This window comes from Lactuca virosa, chromosome 6 (assembly GCF_052849685.1).
Source record: "Lactuca virosa cultivar CGN04683 chromosome 6, Lactuca_virosa_CGN04683_v6, whole genome shotgun sequence".
Classification (NCBI taxonomy): domain Eukaryota; kingdom Viridiplantae; phylum Streptophyta; class Magnoliopsida; order Asterales; family Asteraceae; genus Lactuca; species Lactuca virosa.
The window spans coordinates 272,947,501-272,974,969 of NC_136431.1; positions in this window are offsets into that span (position 1 = coordinate 272,947,501).

Here is a 27,469-nt window from a genome sequence, read left to right on the forward strand (position 1 = left end):
CTTCCTCAGTTGGCTCGATCATGTATGCTATGACTTGTACTCGCCTTGATGTGGCCTTTTCTTTGAGCATGGTAAGCAGATATCAAGGAAATCCTGGTAAGGCTCACTGGACTGCGGTAAAGAACATTCTTAAGGACCTGTGGAGGACTAAGGACTGGTTCCTTATCCTTTGTGGGAGTGATGACATAAGAGTGACAGGGTATAGTGATGTCAGCTTTCAGACCGACAGAGATAATTTCCGCTCTCAGTTGGGCTGGGTTTTTGTTGGGTTTTGAGCATTCTAACACTCCTATGGTGTACATGCAACCCTAAATACCTTGGATCTATGTTTTCTCTATTATACATGCAAATATCAATTTCCAAGGTATTACCCTAACTAACATACAATCATATGTACTAGGATAACAAAACTAGATAGAATACATACCTCTTTGTTGTAGCTTGATTACATGGAGCTAAAGAGCCTAGTTCCTCAAGTGTGACACCTCAAATGGTTCACACAACATCACCAACAATTGGAATAACCATGAGAAGATGAGTGCTTATGCTCCAAATCGGCTAGCCCTCACTTCGAATCCTTAAGGCCGATTTCTTGAGCTCATGGGTTCTTTATATAGTGTGCACATTAGGGTTACACCATGTAACCCATGACTTTACCCATTCGTTATGCTCCATGGGTTTTAATCTCCATGGAGTGTTCATGGGTCACCACATGGGTTAAACCCAACATAAGGAATCATGGATCATAAGCCCACATATATAAGAATGAATGATTTACACAATCAATCCCCATATATTTAATTAGTCTCTTTTGATCACTAAATTAATTCCAAATTAATTCTTGATCAATACTAATTAAATAATATGATTTCATATTAATATATTAGAACTTATAATATATTATTATGTCAGAAATATCCTCTTCTCACAAAAAGGTCTATCCAAATGTCCCGATGCCATGCAACCCAAATGGACCATGCCGGGTCGGGTCAAGTATGTACCAATTATAGTTATGGACTTAGACACTAATCCAACAGTCTCCCACTTGGATAAGTCTAATAACTATTATTGCAAGTATGACTTTATAACCCGACCAACAATCGTAGCTCTAAAAAGCCGCTGTCTAACTCTGAACAAATCAATGACGCGTCCATTAGATAAGTGATCAGATATTCCTCCATTCTAGATATCATATGGACTGAGACATGTATTATAATCATTATCTCTGTCCATTTATTGTTTCCCGATTTCTGATTTATGACGACTGACTAAATGAACAAATCAAATCAGTCCAGGCTTGGCCAAGCACTTAGGGTGTCATCACTAAATCATCGAGGGGCCCATAGATATCGCTTTTATCCCTTTAAGGGTAAAAGGAATGGATAAACTTTGACTTATATGTTTGTACTAACTACTTGTTGAATCATACACAAAGGTACGTTTTATAACATCGAGTTACCAATGCATTTTCGTGCAATCAATGTATAACAAACTCATAGTCAACAAATCATATCTCTAGGTTTGAAGAATATAAGATATTATCGTCTCATGATTCACTCGTGATAAAATCCATGAAGTGATTCAAATGAGCGTGGGTTTAATCCAATACTCATAACTTATGAGCACTCATGAATGTTGCGACAACTATTGCTATGTCCACTACCTTAGACATCTACAAACCAGCTACATGACAGTCTTGCCTTAATACATACTTCCAACGTATTATCGACTGTGGATGGTTTGAATAACTTAGTCATTCGGGAAGAATGACCTAGTTATTCTGGAAGTCTAAACATGCAAAGTGAAACACATGAATAATACTAATCCTATATGGCCCCAACACTTTGAGAGTAAATAAAACACCTTTTATGTAAGCACCATATTGATTACTCATTATTCATTGTATACTGTTTCGAATTTATGAACTTTATACTTGAATTAAAACACTAGTCGTCCCATGCTCCAAGCATGTACACTATGTTTTCTAAACAATGGCTATGCCATACTCCAAGTATAAACACTATGTTTGTCTTATGATCCTTACTTTGTGAAATAGATCAATTGACAATATTCCAATGATACTCATTTCACAATCCCAGTCCTTATTGTAAATGTAAGAATACCAAACTCTTGCCATTTACTATAATCTATTAGATTCTAAACTTATATGCAATGATCCCCTTGCAATGAATATGCACACAAGTCACAAAGACTTGGCAACAGACATTACAAGGTATTCCAATGGAGAGCAATTCCATGGAAACGAAGTCTCACATTCAAAGTACATTCCTTTGAACATCCTTCTTGCATTAAGTTCTCTAATCTTACACGGATTCAAAGAATAACTTCCACCTATGGAGAAAATTCCATATTCCCATTTTGACTATGACTTCTGAACATGAGTTGCCTCCTTTTAGAATATGTCAATATGGTCCTATCTCTATACTTCCAATTGTCCATGAGCAACCAATCTTTGGTAAACCTCAGATTGTCCTCGAAAATTGCTTAATCATTTTAGTCATATCCGGTTCTATTCCTTTTTCCCTCTTAACGCCCTAGGCATTTTGAAAGTTTAGAATGGATAAATATTATAGCACATGTAATCGATCCTATACCATAAGCATATGGGACCCGATTCATGCTATAATTTTTTTTTAATTGCCATGTTCTCAAAATTCGAACTATGAAGAGGGATGCCGTAATCATAATCGAATTTTGAGAATGCAATATATATAGAATTTCCTTATGTTGAACCATTCCAACATAACATTCATATATATCCTTGACTAAAGTTGATTAAAATCTTAATCTAAGCTTTTAGAATTGGAATGAAGTATAAATCCTCTCCCTTAATTATAGCAAAACAACTTTTCAAAGCGAATTGAACCTTTTGTTTTCTATAATTAACATTGCTAACTTGCAACACTAACCATAATAATCATGCTCCCACTAGCACAATGATTATTATCTTACTAGCACAACACTTATGCTCCCACTAGCTTTGACATGTTCTCAGAAATCAACTGGACTTCTAGAAATCAATACTTTATTGACTTTCTTGCCAAAGTTAAGATTTCTGATACAAGATTGCTTTGATAAGATTTTATCAAAATCATACACCTTTCCTTAGGTAGCTCACATGTTTGTCTAGACCTTTTTCCATTCTCACTAGTTAGTGTGTCGGTTAACCACACACGCTCCACTAACGACACGCTCCACTAACGACATGAGATTTTTATGGTGTATGTATTCCTATCGACGTGAATTTGTATAAAAAAATCACAAGACAGGGTTAGTGACAAACCCAAACTCATATGGACTGAACTTGTTCAATCTTAATTTCTTGCCACTTGGCAGCTCAAGGGCCTACCATTGCTTCCACATTGTTATGCAAACAATTGAGAATTCATAGAACTCACAAGCATAGTCAACTTTAACTAGAATAGGCACAAAAATAAGAATATGTCAACACGATAGGTTACAAACCTCAAGTCGTGTGCTAGTGATTAAACAATACTCCTGATTAGATCTTGAAACTATCTCAAGATCTTTTAAGATTCTCACTGACCTCTTGACATATAAGATTCTCTTTGTCAAGAACCATTCCTTGACAAAACAAATATTTAAGAATTAGTGCAGATTCTTATCAAGGAAAACACTTCACACAATTGGTCTTAGTTTTTGTTTTATCCAAAACATCACAACTTACCAATTTTAAATGTACAAGAATAGGAAACATCTTACGCTACATTTGACAAGTGTTATAAACTTTCTAAAGATTATGCCGCTCAAGTTACAATCTTGGAGTATGACTCTAAGAGTTGATTTTGGAACGAAGTATGATTTATCTTTTGATTTAACCATTTCAACAGTTCATGATTTCTCTCCTTAGTCAAACAAATGCACTAAGGTGTCATTAGAGGATCAATTGTGATATGGTTTCATAATCACTAAGATAATCATAAAACAAGATACTCAAGTACTCTCCCATCTCTTCAGATTAGAGAAACTTTTATCTGTCTGCCTTATTTGATTCTTCTCATCCGTTCTTCCATACATTGAAACTTTTCCAATGTTTTAGAATTACACTTAAACTTTTAAGCATAACCATATTTACTAAACTTCAGTAAATCATGACAAATAATCTTATAATTCTTTGTGGTGGACCTGATCAACGCACAACCTAGTACACCCGATCCTTTAGTCCTTCTCTTGACTCACATATACATGTGAATAAGAACTTAGTCTTAATTTCCCAAAGATGAAAATTCTCATAATACAAGTTGCATGATTCCAAGTTTCTATCCAACTGAAACTTGGGTGATAGGAATCTTTCCTTATTTGGTAAATTATGACACTACCACAAATGAAAGAATCAAATCCATTTTCCAATAATGCTTATCAATGGAAACCTACAAACAACAATTTTTTCACAAATGCCATTGTAAGGATACTTAAATTAAATAAATCAAAACCTTTTTATTTTATTTTTAAACTTGCGGAAAAATCTTATCCTTACAATGCAAATACATATGAAAAACATGTTGTTATCTATTCCTAAGCATATATCATAACTCTTAAGTAGCAGCTCAAAGTTCTGATCACCGAAACCTTGCGATCGAAATCCATCTTCGCGATCAGAATCAGCATACTCTTTCTTTAGGTTTCCTTTGATTCTTCAAAAACCATCAAAATGTAATTTACATTACATCATGTATTAAGAATCTCCAAAAGAGACTTCATAGAGTTAGATAATGGACTTTACCTGAAGCAAAGTCAAACTTTTTGACTTTCACCATCCTTATGAACTTTTTCAGGTAAATTCGGCAGCTTCGCAACTAATGTCCCTTCCTTTGGCAAAAGAAACATATGGACCTTTTGAAATGGTACACTTGATTGTCTCAGACTTAGCCTTTCTCTTTACCATTGGTCAAATGACTTGACCATGGCCAATCCCTTTCTATTGGGAAGAGAAAGCTTTTATGGACTTCCAATGTCACCATTGTCAATGTCCAAATATGTTTGGGAAGTAGATCTTCCAATCTAATTTGCTTTACCAATGCTCCAAATCATTGCTGATTTAGCAGCATCAAGCAAATATGTAAGATCACTAAGGGTCATGTCGTGATCTGTCATCAGGGAGTGACTGAAGAACCAAGTCAACAGCCAGCTACCTTGAGACTTCGACACCCGACTCTCCCGGCTTTCCAATATGTGACTTAACCTCCAAGATGTAAGCACATATAGTCTTTTCTTGCCAATAGGGATTGAGTGACTTAGAACTTTTCAAGTCTTGAAACTTGTGGGATAGGGAGAATTATTGGAGGAGGTGGAGGAAGTGAAGCATGATTTCCAGTCCCATTAATGCACAACAAAGGGATTAATCTTTCACCTTGATTGCCATGTGGGATATCATCTTCATTAGGAAGGCTTGTTCCTAATGATTTGGGAAGACCATAGCTGTCTGAAATAGACATTTATGAGGGAGAAATTCAAGTTTAGTTGATTTAAGTCCTTAATATAACACCCAATATGAAATATTAAGGCTAGGACCCAACAACCTATTTATAACTGGAAGAGGGATGCCGTAATCCAAGTTATAAAATATTTGAAGGTACGTAAATGACGATTTACCAATTTCCACCATGAAAAACAAAATAAATTATTAAGTTTTAATTGGATTGAAACTCCTAGATCTTTTGAGATTCATTGAACTTTCAATGGCATGTTTAAATCTCGATTGTTCCCTCTCAAGTTTGTGACTGGGATGCCGAGGATCACAAACAAGGTGTGAATAACCATGCAAATTAACTTGGTACCCTTAACTTTATCACCTAATTGATGTGCCGGTTAACCACACGCGCCCCACCAATCTATGATAAACATTAAGTTACGCTTTGCCACACATTGTCAGTCCCATGTTAGTGTGCCGGTTAACCACACACGCTCCACTAACGACTTAACAAAGGTGCAAAGTGCAATTTCATGGGTTAGCACCATTTCACATTTTCCTAAGTAACTAAGATTGGGAATTTATAAGTGTTTAGTTACTTAGTATTTATCATTATACTTTTAATGAAGGGAGAATTATAGTCCTTATCCTACCCGTTCGGCTAACGACCCTCCACCAGTCAATGAAGCGGTGGGTGAGAGTGGACACCCATTAAACTGTGACAACCGTCAAATTTCGGTCAAGTCAAAGTCAAACAAAGTCAACAAGTCAAACCGGTTAACTCCAATAACCCTTGTATATTAGGGTTTACGTTATGTAATCACTATACAATTCGCTATTTTAATGAGAAATCATCATTTGGAAAGTTCATGTGTTTGATTTTCCTTAGCCTTAACAGTGCTAAACAACGAACCAAAGCGATAAAACACTATTGCACAATCATCGGGATTGTGTACGACACTAAAACACGGTTTAACGGGGTTTACGAACCTTAAGTTGTGAAGCCGGACACTCAAATTAATCACAAACGAAACCTCTCTAAATCGTTTTCACTCTATCTCTTTCTATTTGAAATATCTCCCAAATCTCTCCCAAATCTCTCTCAAAAGTTACTTTAACTTTTTGTAATCATTTGGGTCATATCGACCCTTAACCGGGTCAAAAATCGCTTGAAACGGGGTAAAAACGGGTAAAATAGCCTTAAGGACCTGGAACTGAAGCTTCAGGACCGAAGCCTCTCATCCGAGGCCTCGGATCCGAAGCCTCTCATCAGGACCGAAGCTGAAGCCTCTCAGGAGACCGAATCCGAAGCCATCAGACAGCAGCCTCGCATGCGAGGGTCCGAATCCGGCCTCCATCCGAGAGGTCTCGCAGACGGCCCCTTTTTACCGGTTTTTCGACTACGACTTCGTTTTAACTCCGTTTTTCATTATTTTAACGTGGGATTTTCACCCAAAACTTTATTTTATAAACTAAGGCCCCAAAATATATAAATCTCTAGGTTTTTATAAAAATATATTAAAAGAATTAGTGGTTGAACTAATTATTGAGGGAATATTTGCTTTTCCTTAATTTATGGCAAAAGCAAACCACCACCACCTCACTCTATGATCAGCCACTCTTTCCCACTACCCCTTGTCTCCTTAGTGGACCTTTACACCTAATCTCCAGCTCTTCCCACGTTCTAAGAGCTGGAGGATTGATCCTCTCTCCTCATTCTCCATAAAGTTCTTTCATTCTACACTTAGCAACCAAAGGACACTCTCCAAAATTCTCTCATCTTTTCTCTCAACTTCAAGAACTTCAAGGCTTTCTTCAGGGATTTCTTTCTTCAATTAGTAAGTATCTTCATCATTCATATAATTATTACAGTCCATTCTACTCAAATCATTGATATCTTACACAAATTCCATCTTATTCGATGTTAGATTCTCGAATCATCAAGACATCTTCTTAGTGTCCTTGGGTTGAACACTTCCTCTCTCTCACTTTCATCTACTGAAACCACATAGGGTGAGTTCATACCCCTACATTTACATGTTTTTCTTAAGTTTTAAGGGGGGAATACAAGTAAAATCATCAAGAACACAATTAAACTTTTTCTATGAGATTACATCAGAAAAGATGAACTTCGATCACGGACTGTTCTGGTCAACTTAAATATTTTAGTTTTCAAAACTGTTCCAGGTGAAAGTAGTTCAAACTCTTAGCTTTAAAATGGCTACTTGCAAATCTCCATATGATTTTTCTACAATTTATGGTGATTTTTACAAAACTGCCTGTCATTTCAGAGGCAAACCCGGACCAGTCTGTGATTATGAACATTTTCACCTATGTTAGAGATCACTAAAAATCATGATAAAATTTATGAACAAACTAGACTCATATTCCAAACTCTCAGAATTTGCGGATTTGGATTTAGAGCTTTGATGATTTTTCTATAAATTTTCTAAGAACAGTAACAGAAACTGTATTCAACGAAAAGTTGCTGTCAATTTCATTTCACCTTGTAACATGTTGAGCAAGGTGTATATCTTTATGTGATTATATGTTATTGCAATATATGGCATTTCATCTTAATATTTAGACACACATCAGTTTACAAATGGATTTGGACATATAAAATATAAAGAATAACAAGTGATTATAATCAAAGTACGACCGATACATTCAAACATTTAATAAACTATTTTGAATATAGTTTGCATACATTACTACGTACTACCCTTGGTTGATAAACTATAATAGGTATAGTTTATGATACATTACATAACACATACATTTAAAAGGGGTACATTTATACAAAGGATATTTTCATTAAGCAAGGTACGGCCATACGGTACCAAGTTTTCATAACACGTAATTCCGTTAATGACTTTGTGAGACATTTACTTCAAACTACCATTAATTCCTGTATTGTAACCAGAGTCTCCTTGAGGGAGAGCGTGATAGTTGTGTATAGATCTATATTGGGTTTGACAAACCCACACCTAAACTGCATGCAACAGTTAGACCGATAGGTCTGGGGTGACAAATGTCATAACATTTCCGACGCCCAAAGAACGTCGTTTTAGGCAACCTTGGTCATAGCATGGTTATAATAAACTCACACAAAGTATTAATAAATATTGGAATTTACGGGAACTTCATTAAAATTAAACGAGTTTATGTCGATTTAAACTTACATTATTTATTATAAGTAAGAAAAGTTACTTATACATTTCGGTCTTTGAATTTAAGACTACATATACATTTTAAGGAAAATATTGGATTTTCTAAAACAAATACTACTTTTACAAACGAAAGGCTTTTAATAATATCAAACAAAAGCTTATGAACTCACCAACCTTTGTGTTGACACTTTTCCAAACAACTTGTATTCTCAGGAAATCATTAAATAGGTAACCAAGTGCTTTTGAGGATGGGACGCTAAGGCGTCTACTATTTCATATTTTGTCAACATATTGTAATTGATTCGTAAACATGTAATTCATACAATGATGTAACTTTCTCAATTATATATATGTTGGTTGTGTTTGCTTGAATTACTATTACAATTGTTGTTATGATACTATACATGAAGTCCTCCACCCCCGGACGTTTCCGCCATCCTTGGTTTGGGGGTGTGACAGATTGGTATCAGAGCACAGTTTATAGTGAATTAAGTATATCAAACCACATAAGATATACAAACTATAAACACAATTGGGACTAATAGTCTCTGAATTGTGCATTTTTCAAATAAATATACTTTTAGAAAATAAATGATTTTCTTGATTAAAGTATACATACATACATTACATGCTCGCATGATATCATGACTAGAGAAAACATAAAGCTAAAGAAGAAGAGTTGAACATTTTGAGTATGCCTTAGTATATGTGGATTAATTCTGGGAAGGATATAGCCTGATCAACTATATCAGTCCGAGAATTGACTTGCATATACCGGGGGATGGTCAGGATGGGCAACAAATCTAACAACCTAATATCACACTACAAAGGATACTTTAAGAACTCAAAACTAAATATTTACAAATACTATAGGAGTATTTTGTGTTACTATAATAAATATATTAATTATGTCCCGACTAAATTAGCATATGGGAAACTCTTACAAATGGTCATATACTTGGAAACAAGGAAACTCAAATAAAATATTTTAGACTTTCATTTTACCTCATAGCCCAATGTATTGGGTCAATTAAAAGTATAAAATCGTATGTATCGTAAACATATCGGAAAACAACGTAATAATATACTTTATGTATAAAAGATTTCTCTTCCTATAAATATACTTGTACTAAAAGTACATTGGTTTCCACTTATGACAGAACCATGCCGCCAAGGAAGGAGACTAGACCATCTAGCAGTGCAGCACCACCTCCACCACCACTACTAACACCTCCACCACCATCACCGACACTTCCACCACCAATACCAGCACCTCCACCACCATCACCGACACTTCCACCACCACTACCAACACCTCCACCACCATCACCATCACCGACACCTCCACCACCATCACCAACACCTCTGCCGCCACTTCCACAATTTGATCCAACAATACTCCAAGCTGCAATAGCAGCAGCAGTAGCGGCAGCTGTGTCCCAAATTGTCTCTAATGGAAATGGTGGATCTGGACCAGGTGTTACACCCTCTAACCAGGGTGACAGATGGGTGCGCAGAAGAGAGTACACCTACAAAGACTTCACCAATGGCAAACTCGACAACTTCAATGGGAGCGGGGGAGTCATCACTTTAATGCAATGGTTTGAAAAGACCGAAGTAGTCTTTCAGGTGTGCTCTTGCCCCGAAGCGAGCAAAGTTAAGTTCGCAACCTTCACTTTCACCGGTCGGGCCCTTACTTGGTGGAACTGCCGGATTAAGTCACTTACTCTCGAAGTGGCTAGCTCCATAACCTGGGTAGAACTAAAAACGTTGATGATGAAGGAGTACTGCCCGAGAGGTGAGATTCAAAAGCTGGAACAAGAACTTTGGAACCTCAGGATGACGGGCTCCGACCTTGAAACCTACACCACCCGATTCAATGAATTGGCTCTCCTCTGCCCAACAATGGTTACTCCGGAGGAGAAAAAGGTGGAGCGATACCTTTGGGGATTGTCTCCCCAAGTGCAAAGTAGTGTCCTGGCTTCAAGGCCAACTACTTTTGACAGTGCCAGAGAGCTGGCACAACAACTTGTTGACCACCGAGCCGGTCATAATACTACAACCACCACCACTGATCAATCAAAAGGGGGAAACAACAAAAGGAAGTTCTGGAACCAAAAGAAGAGCCAACCAGCACAGGACCCCGCTAAGAAGCAACAAACTGTTGCTGTCCATGCTGCCACTAATGCTGCCACTACTGCACCACCGAAGCCATATGTTGGAACCCTACCCAAGTGCAACTTTCACCACAATGGTGCTTGTAGGGAGATGCACTGTATCAACTGCGAAAGGAAGGGGCACACTGCTCGTTTCTGTAAAGCGCCGGCTCGACCAATCAACCAAGTCGCCAGTACGGGGGCAACTCGAACCTGCTACAACTGTGGAGACGCAGGTCACTTCAAAAGAAACTGCCCCAAAGCACAAGCCCCTAATGCTGGTGGAGTAGGAAGAATCCTGGCAATAGGACATGGGGAAGCAGTTGAGGATCCCGCGGTGGTTACCGGTACGTTTCTCCTCAATAACTCTTATGCATGCGTACTGTTCGATAGTGGAGCGGAGAGGAGTTTCGTGAGCCACCAATATAAACAATTACTTGAACAAAATCCCCAATCACTAAAGGATACTTATGTAGTAGAAATGGCAAATGGGAAAGTAGAACGCACTAGCGATATATACTCAGAGTGTACTCTCACTCTAGACAACCATACATTTAAAATTGACCTGATGCCGGTCACCATAAAAAGCTTCGACGTAATCATCGGGATGGATTGGTTAGTTCCTCACCGTGCCGACATTCTATGTTACGAAAGGGCCGTTCGCCTCAACCTACCAAATGACGAAACCCTTCTCATCTATGGTGACAAACCTAGTGCGAATTTACAAATCATCTCATGCATCAAAGCCCAAAAGTATCTCCGGAAGGAGTACCACGCCTTCTTGGCCCACGTAGTAGACAAGAAACAAGTCGTGAAAGACATCAAAGACATCCCCGAAGTGTGTAACTTCCCGGATGTGTTCCCAGAAGATCTTCCTGGTGTACCACTCGCACGACAAGTCGATTTCAGAATTGACTTAATACCCGGAGCTACCCCCGTAGCCAGAGCTCCATACCGCCTCGCACCAACAGAAATGCAAGAGTTGTCCAGTCAGTTGAACGAGCTTTTGAGCAAAGGGTTCATCAGACCAAGCTTCTCACCTTGGGGAGCACCAGTTCTTTTTGTAAAGAAGAAGGACGGATCCTTTCTCATGTGCATCGACTATCGGGAACTAAACAAACTCACCATCAAGAACCGATATCCTCTACCCCGAATCGACGACCTTTTCGACCAACTCCAAGGAGCAAATTTCTTCTCAAAGATCGACCTAAGGTCAGGTTACCATCAGCTACGAGTTCAAGAAGAAGATATTCCCAAAACTGCATTCAGAACTCGCTATGGGCACTACGAGTTTGTGGTGATGTCCTTCGGTTTAACAAACGCACCTGTAATATTCATGGACCTAATGAATAGAGTGTGTCGACCCTACCTAGATAAGTTTGTAATCGTATTCATCGACGATATCTTGATCTACTCGCGAAGCGAAGAAGAGCATCGCCTACATCTACGCCAAGTGCTAGAGACACTAAGAGCGGAGAAGCTTTATGCTAAGTTCTCTAAGTGTGAATTCTGGATTAGAGAAGTGGATTTCCTTGGCCATGTGGTAAGTGAGAAAGGCATACATGTGGATCCCTCCAAGATCAAGGCAATCGAGAATTGGTCAGCACCCAAGACGCCAACCGAAATTCGACAATTCCTTGGGCTTGCTGGCTACTACCGAAGATTTATACAAAACTTCTCCAAGATTGCGAAACCACTCACCACCTTGACGCAGAAAGGTGTGATATTCAAGTGGGAAAATAAACAAGAAACTGCTTTCCAAACGTTAAAACAAGCCCTATGCAGCGCACCGATCTTGTCTCTCCCAGAGGGAACCGAGGACTTCGTAGTGTACTGTGATGCTTCGAATCAAGGCCTCGAATGTGTGCTCATGCAGAGATGGAAGGTTATCGCGTATGCATCAAGACAGCTTAAGACGCACGAGGTTAATTATACTACGCACGACATGGAATTAGGAGCAGTGGTATTCGCTTTGAAGATCTGGAGACACTACCTCTACGGCACGAAATGCACTATCTTCACTGATCACAAAAGTCTTCAACATATCCTCAATCAGAAAGAGCTCAACATGCGACAGAGGAGATGGGTAGAGTTGCTGAATGACTACGAGTGCGAATTTCGTTATCATCCGGGCAAGGCCAATGTAGTGGCTGATGCTCTAAGCAGGAAGGAGTACTCGGGCCGCCGAGTAAAATCCTTAACAATGACGATCCATTCCCACACGACCATACAAATCAAGGAAGCTCAACTAGAAGCTTTGAAACCAGAAAAGGTGGCAGGAGAGACATTAAGGGGAATGGATAAAAACTTAGAAGTCAAGGATGATGGAGTACGTTATCTCATGAATCGAATCTGGACACCGAAGTTCAGTGGACTCCGAGACGTCATCATGAATGAAGCACACAAGACTCGATATTCCATCCATCCCGGGTCAGATAAGATGTATCTGGACCTCAAGAAATTATACTGGTGGCCAAACATGAAAGCTGAGATTGCTACCTATGTGAGCAAGTGTCTGACTTGCGCCAAGGTCAAAATCGAATACCAGAAACCATCCGGGCTATTGCAACAGCCGGATATACCTGAGTGGAAGTGGGAACGAATAACCATGGACTTCATAACCAAGCTGCCTAAGACATCGGGCGGGCTTGACACCATATGGGTAATCGTAGACAGATTGACCAAATCAGCACACTTCTTACCGATAAAAGAAACCGACAAGATGGAGAAGCTGACTAGAACGTACATCAGAGAGATTGTACGACTCCATGGTGTGCCGATATCCATTATCTCCGATAGAGATAGTAGATTTACCTCACGGTTTTGGCAGTCTCTACAAAAATCATTGGGAACTAGGCTTGACATGAGTACGGCCTACCACCCACAAACCGACGGACAGAGCGAACGAACCATTCAAACGTTGGAAGACATGTTAAGAGCTTGTGTGATAGACTTCGGTAAAGCATGGGATACCCATCTACCGCTTATCGAATTCTCCTACAATAACAACTATCATACTAGCATCAAAGTCGCTCCATTCGAAGCTCTTTACGGTCGCAAATGCAGATCACCCGTGTGTTGGGCTGAGGTGGGGGATACACAGCTAGCTAGAGGGCAAGTCTCTAATAGCACCCTCACTGGCCCTGAAATCATAAGGGAAACTACAGAAAAGATCGTTCAAATTCGAGAAAGACTGAAAGCGTCTCGCGATCGGCAAAAGAGTTACGCAGACAAACGACGCAAACCCTTGGAATTCCAGGTGGGTGATCGTGTACTACTAAAAGTTTCCCCTTGGAAAGGAATGATACGATTCGGCAAACGCGGGAAACTAAATCCAAGGTACATCGGGCCATTCGAAATCCTTGCTAGGATTGGGCCAGTAGCATACAAACTTCGATTACCTCAGGAACTCGACAAAGTACATCCCACATTTCACGTGTCGAACCTAAAGAAGTGTTTGTCTGATGAGACACTCGTAATACCACTCGACGAAATCGAAGTTAACGAAAATCTCCACTTCGTGGAGGAACCAGTCGAAATCATGGATCGGGAAATCAAACGAACGAAACAAAGTCGTATTCCCATCGTGAAGGTCCGTTGGAACGCTAAACGAGGACCCGAATTCACCTGGGAACGCGAGGATCAGATGAAACAAAAGTATCCACATCTCTTCCCAAACTCTTGAAATCCCAGTCAAAATGAAAATTTCGGGACGAAATTCCTTCTAACGAGGGGATGATGTGACAACCGTCAAATTTCGGTCAAGTCAAAGTCAAACAAAGTCAACAAGTCAAACCGGTCAACTCCAATAACCCTTGTATGTTAGGGTTTACGTTATGTAATCATTATACAATTCGCTATTTTAATGAGAAATCATCATTTGGAAAGTTCATGTGTTTGATTTTCCTTAGCCTTAACAGTGCTAAACAACGAACCAAAGCGATAAAACACTATTGCACAATCATCGGGATTGTGTACGACACTAAAACACGGTTTAACGGGGTTTACAAACCTTGCGTTGTGAAGCCGGACACTCAAATTAATCACAAACGAAACCTCTCTAAATCGTTTTCACTCTATCTCTTTTTATTTGAAATCTCTCCCAAATCTCTCCCAAATATCTCTCAAAAGTTACTTTAACTTTTTGTAATCATTTGGGTCATATCGACCCTTAACCGGGTCAAAAATCGCTTGAAACGGGGTAAAAACGGGTAAAATAGCCTTAAGGACCTGGAACTAAAGCTTCAGGACCGAAGCCTCTCATCCGAGGCCTCGGATCCGAAGCCTCTCATCAGGACCGAAGCTGAAGCCTCTCAGGAGACCGAATCCGAAGCCATCAGACAGCATCCTCGCATGCGAGGGTCCGAATCCGGCCTCCATCCGAGAGGTCTCGCAGACGGCCCCTTTTTACCGGTTTTTCGACTACGACTTCGTTTTAACTCCGTTTTTCATTATTTTAATGTGAGATTTTCACCCAAAACTTTATTTTATAAACTAAGGCCCCAAAATATATAAATCTCCAGGGTTTTATAAAAATATATTAAAAGAATTAGTGGTTGAACTAATTATTGAGGGAATATTTGCTTTTCCTTAATTTATGGCAAAAGCAAACCACCACCACCTCACTCTATGATCAGCCACTCTTTCCCACTATCCCTTGTCTCCTTAGTGGACCTTTACACCTAATCTCCAGCTCTTCCCACGTTCTAAGAGCTGGAGGATTGATCCTCTCTCCTCATTCTCCATAAAGTTCTTTCATTCTACACTTAGCAACCAAAGGACACTCTCCAAAATTCTCTCATCTTTTCTCTCAACTTCAAGAACTTCAAGGCTTTCTTCAGGGATTTCTTTCTTCAATTAGTAAGTATCTTCATCATTCATATAATTATTACACTCCATTCTACTCAAATCATTGATATCTTACACAAATTCCATCTTATTCGATGTTAGATTCTCGAATCATCAAGACATCTTCTTAGTGTCATTGGGTTGAACACTTCCTCTCTCTCACTTTCATCTACTGAAACCACATAGGGTGAGTTCATACCCCTACATTTACATGTTTTTCTTAAGTTTTAAGGGGGGAATACAAGTAAAATCATCAAGAACACAATTAAACTTTTTCTATGAGATTACATCAGAAAAGATGAACTTCGATCACGGACTGTTCTGGTCAACTTAAATATTTTAGTTTTCAAAACTGTTCCAGGTGCAAGTAGTTCAAACTCTTAGCTTTAAAATGGCTACTTGCAAATCTCCATATGATATTTCTACAATTTATGGTGATTTTTACAAAACTGCCTGTCATTTCAGAGGCAAACCCGGACCAGTCTGTGATTATGAACATTTTCACCTCTGTTAGAGATCACTAAAAATCATGATAAAATTTATGAACAAACAAGACTCATATTCCAAACTCTAAGAATTTGCGGATTTGGATTTAGAGCTTTGATGATTTTTCTATAAATTTTCTAAGAACAGTAACTGAAACTGTATTCAACGAAAAGTTGCTGTCAATTTCATTTCACCTTGTAACATGTTGAGCAAGGTGTATATCTTTATGTGATTATATGTTATTGCAATATATGACATTTCATCTTAATATTTAGACACACATCAGTTTACAAATGGATTTGGACATATAAAATATAAAGAATAACAAGTGATTATAATCAAAGTACAACCGATACATTCAAACATTTAATAAACTATTTTGAATATAGTTTGCATACATTACGTAGTTTGCATACATTACTACGTACTACCCTTGGTTGATAAACTATAATAGGTATAGTTTATGATACATTACATAACACATACATTTAAAAAGGGCACATTTATACAAAGGATATTTTCATTAAGCAAGGTACGGCCATACGGTACCACGTTTTCATAACACGTAATTCCGTTAATGACTTTGTGAGACATTTACTTCAAACTACCATTAAGTCATGTATTGTAACCAGAGTCTCCTTGAGGGAGAGCGTGATAGTTGTGTATAGATCTATATTGGGTTTGACAAACCCACACCTAAACTGCATGCAACAGTTAGACCGATAGGTCTGGGGTGACAAATGTCATAACATTTCCGACGCCCGAAGAACGTCGTTTTAGGCAACCTTGGTCATAGCATGATTATAATAAACTCATACAAAGTATTAAAAAATATTGGAATTTACGGGAACTTCATTAAAATTAAACGAGTTTATGTCGATTTAAACTTACATTATTTATTATAAGTAAGAAAAGTTACTTATACATTTCGGTCTTTGAATTTAAGACTACATATACATTTTAAGGAAAATATTGGATTTTCTAAAACAAATACTACTTTTACAAACGAAAGGCTTTTAATAATATCAAACAAAAGCTTATGAACTCACCAACCTTTGTGTTGACACTTTTCCAAACAACTTGTATTCTGAGGAAATCATTAAACAGGTAACCAAGTGCTTTTGAGGATGGGACGCTAAGGCGTCTACTATTTCATATTTTGTCAACATATTGTAATTGATTCGTAAACATGTAATTCATACAATGATGTAACTTTTTCAATTATATATATGTTGGTTGTGTTTGCTTGAATTACTATTACAATTGTTGTTATGATACTATACATGAAGTCCTCCACCCCCGGACGTTTCCACCATCCTTGGTTTGGGGGTGTGACATAAACTGCCATTTTATAGGCAGTAAACTTATACCCCCCTTAGAGACTGGCTTCGTGAATGAGGTCTACTAACGGTAAGATTGACTTTATCTTATACATATCTATATATTTAAAATTATAATAATAGTATAAGGGTTGAATTTTAAACTTTTAAAATTCTAGGGTTTAACTTGGAATTAAAGTATTCATAGGGAAACTTTACAAATTCCAAAACTTGAAGGCATGTTTTTGTCACACCCCCAGCCATCGGCGGAAACACCGGGTAGTGTAACGTTATTCTTCGTATCACAGTTATATAACATACATTGAACAGTACTAAAGAAAATACATACCTTTATTGATAACTGAAAGTTACATAACTGTTTTTCTAGGACCTATTACATAATATCCGACTATGGCATACTTCTTAATGAACAGAAAGGTAATAGTAAAACTTCTTCTGTTCGAATACATACCAACTTTTCAAGTTCCTAAAAACACATGCATTTTAAAATACGTCAACATAAAGTTGGTGAGTCCACAGGTTTTGACTCCATAAAATAATATATTTTCCACGTTCAAAAGTATAGTTTTGAAAGTATCATTTTGACTCTCCAACATTTAGTATGTATATTAGGTATAATAGTTTACTTATCAATTAAGTGTTATACCTAAACATTCCTTAATCCTAAGGTATAAGTAGGGGAAACTTATACTTAACATTAATACTTGTATACGACGAAGTATAATATTTCTAACAATTTGCTACCATGAGGCTGTAACCGCTGCTATGACATAATACCTCTGATAGAACACACTCATGATTTACCATGAGAAACAACACCATACGCTTCATCGACGCCGGAACAATAACAAATAAAAGGATAGTTCATCACTCGCTTTTGGTTGACTGTAGCTAACAGTCACAAGTGGGGTGGTCAACCCGTATACTAATTATACACGACTTCCTCGCTCACATGGGATTAACGGTTACAGTTCAGAGGATTTCTGCTAAGATCCATAATCTTAGTTGATGAATACAATTACTCTTGTAGACTTTGACGACTTCCTATAACTTTAACAACAAAAGCATTTTCATGTCTAAAACCCTGAGTCACTAGACTATGCTTTTAAACATTACTCCTAACTTCATAACATTTAGGCAGTATAACAACTATATCTTGAAGTAAAACCAGGTTTTATCTTGACCTAAAACCAATAATAACAACATGTAATGTTCCTAGTTTTATCTTGACATAAAACTATCAATAACAATACTAAGTTTTATCTTAACATAAAACTAACAATAACAACATTTAACATATCCAGTTTTATCTTGACATAAAACCAATAATAGCAACATACTGTATAACTTAACATATAGAACTTCTGAATATAACTTCGGGACTATATCGCACACAACATATATATAGAATTCTAAGCATAACTCAAGATCTACATTAGTAAAATAATTAATTCAAGATTAAAACTAATTAAGTAACATGACTTTATATTAATATATTATAACTTATAATATATTAATAAATCGTAAGTATACAACTCTCATAAAATTATCCATAACTAGTTTGGGTGAAGTGCAACCCAAATGGACCATGCCGGGTCGGGTCAAGTATATACCAAATAAGTTATGGACTTAGACATCTTATCCAACACATCACTCGCTTTTGGTTGACTGTAGCTAACAGTCACAAGTGGGCTGGTCAACCCGTATACTAATTATACACGACTTCCTCGCTCACACGGGATTAACGGTTACAGTTCAGAGGATTTCTTCTAAGATCCCCAATCTTAGTTGATGAATACAATTACTCATGTAGACTTCGACGACTTCCTATAGCTTTAACAACAAAAGCATTTTCATGTCTAAACCCTAAGTCACTAGACTATGCTTTTAAACATTACTCCTAACTTCATAACATTTAGGCAGTATAACAGCTATATCTTGAAGTAAAACCAGGTTTTATCTTGACCTAAAACCAATAATAACAACATATAATGTTCCTAGTTTTATCTTGACATAAAACTATCAATAACAATACTAAGTTTTATCTTAACATAAAACTAACAATAACAACATTTAACATATCCAGTTTTATCTTGACATAAAACCAATAATAGCAACATACTGTATAACTTAACATATAGAACCTCTGAATATAACTTCGGGACTATATCGCACGCAACATATATATAGAATTCTAAGCATAACTCAAGATCTACATTAGTAAAATAACATGCCGACAGGTTGATAATACTTGTATATATTCAAAATATTATATTTAGAACAACTATACCTAGCTAATATAACTATATATTATCATATAGACATAATAATAATTTATGTATAATATTTAGCATGCGTTTTCCCCCGAAATATTAGAAAGTGGGGCCCTGAAACTCACCATAGTAGCGTGATTTTATGTTATCTAAGCAAAAACGATCAGCGTACGAGGTCGTCGGGGCTCGGGATGTAAGAGGGCCTCAGCAAAGGAGAGAAAGGGAAGAAGTTTAGGTGTAAGAATGGCTGAAGTCGGACCTGGTATTTATAGTAAGGATTTTAGAACCTCACGTCATGAGTTTTATAAGGCTCACGTCGTGAGTCCTGCATGTTCATCCCGTAGACTTGCCATTTGCGTCCCTAGCTTCGGAAGGTGGCCATGTGACTCCTCACGTCGTGAAAAACTCCTTGTTCACGTCGTGAGTTTGAACCTTATCCCCTCGCAGCCTCGTCACACCTTCAAGATCCGAAATGTGGCGGTTTGAGTCCTCACATCGTGAGTTTTTATGCTCACGTCGTGAGTTCAATCAAATTAGGGTTTCTCACAGGGACATCTTCGGAAGGCCATAACTTTTGCATACGAACTCCGTTTTTGACGTTCTTTATATCCACGCGTAGGTATTTACGAGTACTACAACTATATTTTAGACTTAAATAGCTAATTCTAAGTCTATTTTAAATTCCTCTTATTATAGAGATTTATAGTCTTCGGTTTATCATAACTTCTTCATGCGAAGTCAGATTCAAACATTCTCTATATTTTTGGAATCGTATGGACGTATACTTTGAGTTGTATCATAAAGAAGGTTCATATTTGTATTAGAATTTATCATGAACTACATAACACTCTTACCACATTACTAGGTTAACATAATCACATTACATGATTGGCATAATCACATGTGATTGTCTATTGACCTATTTTGACTAGTGTTACATTCTCCCCCCGTTAGAATAATTTCGTCCCGAAATTTATATTATGGATGGGGTTTCGTCAAATAGTTGGGGGTATTTTTCTTTTGTCTGATCTTCACGTTCCCAAGTAAATTCAGGTCCACGCAAAGAGTTCCATCGAACTTTCACTATGGGAATACGACTTTCCTTTAATCGTTTGACTTCTCGATCCATAATCTCAACAGGTTCTTCTACAAAGTTGAGTTTCATATTGACTTGTATCTCTTCGAGAGGTATAACAAGAGTGTCATCGGAAAGACATCTTTTGATATTTGATACGTGAAAAACATCGTGCACACTACTTAGCTCTTGAGGCAACTTGAGTTGGTATGCTTCATAACCAATTCTTGCTAGAATTTCAAAAGGTCCTATATATCGTGGGTTTAGTTTTCCTCGTTTCCCGAATCGAATTACACCTTTCCAAGGAGAGACTTTCAACATTACTTTATCTCCAACTTGGAATTCTAAAGGCTTACGTCTTACGTCAACATAACTCTTTTGACGATCACGTGCAGCCTTTAATTGATCCTTAATTTGCACGATCTTTTCAGTTGTCTCGTGGATTATTTCTGCTCCAGTACGTAAGGTATCTCCTGTACGTTCTCTGGCCATCTGCGTATCTCCAACTTCTGCCCAACATACTGGGGAACGACATTTTCGTCCATAAAGAGCCTCAAACGGTGCAGTCTTGATGCTGGTGTGATGACTATTGTTGTAGGAAAATTCAATTAACGGTAAATGAGTATCCCACGCATTTCCAAAGTCTATTACACAGGCTCGGAGCATATCTTCTAAAGTCTGAATGGTTCTCTCACTCTGTCCATCAGTCTGTGGATGGTAAGCTATACTCATATCTAGACGTGTTCCTAAGGATTTTTGTAGAGATTGCCAAAATCGTGAAGTGAATCTACTATCTCGGTCAGAAATAGTTGAATTTGGAACTCCATGCAATCTGATAATTTCCTTAAGATAAATTCTAGTTAGCTTCTCTATCTTGTCGTTCTCCTTAATTGGTAAGAAATGGGCGGACTTAGTTAATCTATCGACTATTACCCAAACAGTGTCGGACCCACTAGGAGTTTTAGGTAACATAGTGATGAAGTCCATTGATATCTACTCCTATTTCCATTCAGGTATTTCCGGTTGTTGAAGTAAACCTGAAGGCTTTTGATGTTCTGCCTTTACTCTAGAACAAGTCAAACATTTGTTCACATAAGTAGCAATTTCTGCCTTCATGTTTGGCCACCAATAATGTACTTTTAAATCCAAGTACATTTTGTCAGAGCCTGGATGCACAGAATATCTAGACTTGTGGGTTTCTTCTAAGACCAAGTCCCTGACTCCACCAAACTTAGGCATCCAAATTCGGTTCATAAAGTGTCGCGTTCCGTCATCTTTTTGTATAAGTTGCTTTTCCATTCCTCGCAAAGCTTCGTTCTTGATGTTTTCTTCTTTTAGAGCCTCAAGATGAGCTTCTCTAATTTGTGCGGTAAAGTTAGAATGGATAGTTATAGTTAATGCTCGTACCCGTCGGGGTTTAATATATTCTTTCCGGCTCAAGGCATCTGCTACTACGTTTGCCTTTCCGGGATGATAACGAATCTCACATTCGTAATCATTCAACAATTCAACCCATCTTCGTTGTCTCATATTAAGATCTTTTTGGTCGAAGATGTGTTGGAGACTCTTATGGTCGGTAAAAATAGTACACTTAGTACCATATAAGTAATGTCTCCAACTTTTTAGTGCAAAAACTACAGCTCCCAATTCAAGATCATGGGTAGTGTAATTATTCTCATGCAACTTAAGTTGTCGTGATGCATAGGCAATAACCTTTCCTCTTTGCATCAACACACATCCTAATCCTTGATTTGATGCGTCGCAGTATACAACGAAATCTTCTGTTCCATCTGGAAGGGTTAGGATTGGTGCATTACACAACATTTGCTTCAGTTTCTGAAAAGCAACTTCTTGTTTGTCTTCCCATTTGAACTTCGTATTCTTCTGGGTTAGTGTTGTAAGTGGCTTGGCTATTTTGGAGACATTCTTTATGAATCTACGGTAATAGCCAGCAAGTCCTAGGAATTGACGCACCTCTGTTGGCGTCTTTGGTGCTTCCCAATTCCTGATTGCTTCAACTTTGGATGGGTCAACATGAATTCCTTCGTTACTAACTACATGACCTAAAAATTGAACTTCTCTAATCCAAAACTCACATTTGGAGAATTTAGCGTACAACTTTTCTTTTCTTAGTAGTTCCAAGATTATTTGCAGGTGTTGACCATGTTCTTCCTTGGTTCGTGAATATATCAATATATCATCGATAAATACGATCACGAATTTATCCAAGTATGGTTTGCAAACACGATTCATGAGATCCATAAACACTGCTGGGGCATTGGTTAATCCAAAAGACATAACTAAGAACTCATAATGACCATAACGAGTTCTAAATGCTGTTTTTGGAATGTTGTCTTCTTGTCCTCTGAGTTGATGGTATCCTGATCTAAGATCTATCTTTGATAGTAGCTGGATCCTTGCAGGTGATCGAATAGATCATCAATTTTCGGAAGCGGATAACGATTCTTGATCATTAGCTTGTTCAGCTCCCGGTAATCAATACACATTCGAAAGGATCCGTCCTTCTTCTTGACAAACAAGATTGGTGCTCCCCAAGGTGAAAAAACTTGGTCGGATAAAGCCTTTGTCAAGAAGTTCTTGTAGTTGGCTAGACAATTCTTGCATTTTAGACGGAGCCAACCGATAAGGAGATTTCGCTACTGGTGCTGCTCCTGGAATTAAGTCGATTCGAAACTCGACTTGTCGGACGGGAGGTATTCCAGGTAGATCTTCAGGAAACACGTCAGGGAAATCACATACTTGAGGTATGTCCTTGATTTCTTTTGTCTTTCTCTTCCTATCTACAATCTGGGCTAAGAATGCGCTATATTTCTTATGTAGATATTTTCGGGTCTTAGTACAAGAGATGACTTTGAGGTTCTTCCCAGATTTATCACCATGGATAATCAGGGCTTCGCCGTTTGGTAAGGGTAGTCGTATGGCTTTCTCATGACATAGAATTTCAGCGCGGTGTGAAGATAACCAATCCATGCCAATTATGACATCAAAACTACCGATAGGCATTGGCATGAGGTTGACGTGAAAAAGGTAGTTATTAAGAGTTAACAGACATTTTTCTAGGATTTCATGTGTTTTCTTAGTTTGATCGTTAGCGATTTCTACTTCATAGATTTCTTTTAATCTGCTAGACTTATGACTTAACAATTTTCTAAATGTCGGAGTTATAAAACTTCGATCTGCTCCAGAGTCGAAGAGTATAGTAGCATATAAATTATTTATAAGGAACGTACCAGATACGACCGAAGGGTCCTGGATAGCCTCTCTGCTTCCGATCACAAACGCCCTGCCACGTCCGATGCCTCCTTGACTCCTTAACTTTGGACATTCTTTCTTGATATGTCCAACCTCCCCACACTCGTAGCATTTTCTTCCTTCACCACGGCCTGTCCCATTATTGGTTTGTTGATCGACTATTGCAGGTGTTGTGCTCCTGCAGTAACTAGCAGTATGCCCCTTTTTCTTGCACTTCATGCAGACAAAACAGTCACCAGGATGATGACGGTTGCACTGATTGCACCATGAAGATTTTGGTTGTGTAGGTACTGCTGTTGTGGCTGCATAATTGGTTGCCACTTCTTGTCTTTTCGCAGATGATTGTTTGGGATTTTTCCTATTAAACTTGCGCTTGTTTGTTCTAGATTTGGGAGACTCAGCCTTTGAGACCACTTCTGTTCCTTGGATCTCTGTGAGGTTTAGCTGATGAGCTATCCTCTTGGTGATGTCATAAGTCGTAGGCTTTGATGCGATCACCATGCCTTTGATTTGCGATGCTAAACCCCAGATATATCGCTCAATCTTTTTATATTCAGGGGTTACAAGTGCTGGACACATTACAGCAAGATCATTAAATCTAGTGGTATAAGCTTTTATCTCTGAACCCTTCATGGTTAGGGTCCACAGTTCTTGTTCCAGTTTATGTATCTCCTCGCTAGGACAATACTCCTCTACTAGCATCATTTTTAGCTCCTCCCATTTCATGGAATTTGCAGTATCAATTCCCATGGTATTCACATGGTTGTTCCACCATGTCAGTGTTGCATCAGCGAAACTACATGCTGCAAATCGTACTTTACAATCATCTGGACATAAGCTTATTTGAAAGACGGACTCTGTCTTTTCTATCCACCTCATCAAATTAACTACCCCTTCATTTCCATGAAAGCTTTTTGGCCTGCAATTCATAAAATCTTTGTAGGTACACGATCTAGCGGTCCCTACATGGCTTTCATTTCTAACTCCATCTCTTGTGACATTAGATAGAGCCGTAGCAATTCTTTGAGCTATGATTTCTTCCAGTTGTGATGTACCTATTGGGGGGTTTGGTTCTGGTGTTGTTGTGGTGCTGATGGTTGGTTAGGGTTTAGTCGATTACTCCTTCTAGGCATTTTGTTTTAGTTCCTAAAATAATAATAATTTTATAAGATTATTTAATACACGAGTACTAAATACTTCAATTATTCTTCAAACTGTAAAACATAATGGACAACACAATGATTACTGTAATATATGCTTCATATTACTAGTGGTTACATCAGTTTATTTAGGTTTATAAGAGAAAAGTTTCTATAAACATTGCAAAATTTGCAAGGTTTTCTACATCCTTGCTATAAACTTTCCTCTTTTCGCCTTAACTAGTCTGATTTTCTCTATTAACATAATCGCTAGTTGTAGCTTATCTACCAGAAACCTAAGTGATGACCCAGCACGTTAGTGACATTAACCACTTGCTCTTCAAGTGCTTGAGTTCACTACTCAAGACTTCCCGTACGTTCTTTATTTCTTGAGGTTTGATTGTAGAGCTCTAACTCTGCAATCCTGGCATCGTGAGTAATCATGTCATTATAAGCAAAATTTATACGATGATGGACATCCATCACCGATTCCTGATCTCGTGTCCTTTGTCCTTCTAGCCTTCGCACTCTTCCAAGGAGATGAGTAGCCCTCCCTTCGATAATTTCCATCTTGTCTTCAATTTTCACACTTTTCTCAAACAATTGAGATAAAGTGTTATCTTCAGAAGAATGTGGGAGATGTGGTCGAGATGATTGACCAGTCTCATACAACTTGGCATCTCTTTCTTCCGCCACCCACCTATCAACGGTTTGTGCGATCCGTGCAGGTTCATCTTGAACTCTATGACTTCCTGAAGATGTCGCCTTCTGACTCTTCTTAATCCTTTGCCATATCGGTATATATTTACGTGCTGTGCGTTTCATTTTTACTCCTCCTGGAACTTTACGGTAAAGAGTGTTCAGTGGTGGTAAAGATGATGCCACCGACTCTGTCTCCTCCATGGATTCACTTTCTTCCATTGGTTCACTCTCTTCCGATTCATTGGAGGGTAAAGGTGCTCCATCGTCAGAAGGTATTGGATGAAACGTGGTTGGATTTATAGGGTAGTAAGGATCGCCTACCATCATGGGGAATGAAACTTCCTCTTCTTCATCCGTATCCTCGATGATTATCCATTCTCGTGAATGTGCCATGTCGAATTCCTATACGTTTTGGATCACCAAGAGTTTTAGTCTATCAAATATTACTCCCAAATTAAATAGTTCATATGATCTGATCAAAATAAAATGTAGTTGCGCACCTACACCTAATTGTGATAGGATATACGCACATATAAACTTTAGTTGGAATATTTGATCTAAATCCTTGAGATCAAAAACATTCCGGGTATTAATGTGTATTCTCATCACGGGTCTGAGTCTTTATATATGACTCTATATTCTTATTTATTGTATTCACGCTTTAATTATTGTTTGTTACTTCGGGTCTATCTGATAAGGCTCCGGCCAGTCAGGACAGTCGAAAGGGCAGGATCATTTTAGCATATAGCCGTTCTGAAATCCAACAACCCAAATCGACATGTCTATCCTTGTCACCGCTCCCGTAAGTAGTCCTTCAGTAGAATAATTAATAATACTTTTTATTTATAGGCTAAGGGATATACCTAAACCTAATAGAGTAAGCCCTAAACTATAGACGTGCTTTCCTAAGAAAGTACTAGTTCACTATAGTTAATAGCTCTGATACCAATTTCTGTCACATCCCCAGCCATCGGCAGAAACACCGGGTAGTGTAACGTTATTCTTCGTATCACAGTTATATAACATACATTGAACAGTACTAAAGAAAATACATACCTTTATTGATAACTGAAAGTTACATAACTGTTTTTCTAGGACCTATTACATAATATCCGACTATGGCATACTTCTTAATGAACAGAAAGGTAATAGTAAAACTTCTTCTGTTCGAATACATACCAGCTTTTCAAGTTCCTGAAAACACATGCATTTTAAAATACGTCAACATAAAGTTGGTGAGTCCACACGTTTTGACTCCATAAAATAATACATTTTCCACGTTCAAAAGTATAGTTTTGAAAGTATCATTTTGACTCTCCAACATTTAGTATGTATATTAGGTATAATAGTTTACTTATCAATTAAGTGTTATACCTAAACATTCCTTAATCCTAAGGTATAAGTATGGGGAAACTTATACTTAACATTAATACTTGTATACGACGAAGTATAATATTTCTAACAATTTGCTACCATGAGCCTGTAACCGCTGCTATGACATAATACCTCTGATAGAACACACTCATGATTTACCATGAGAAACAAACACACT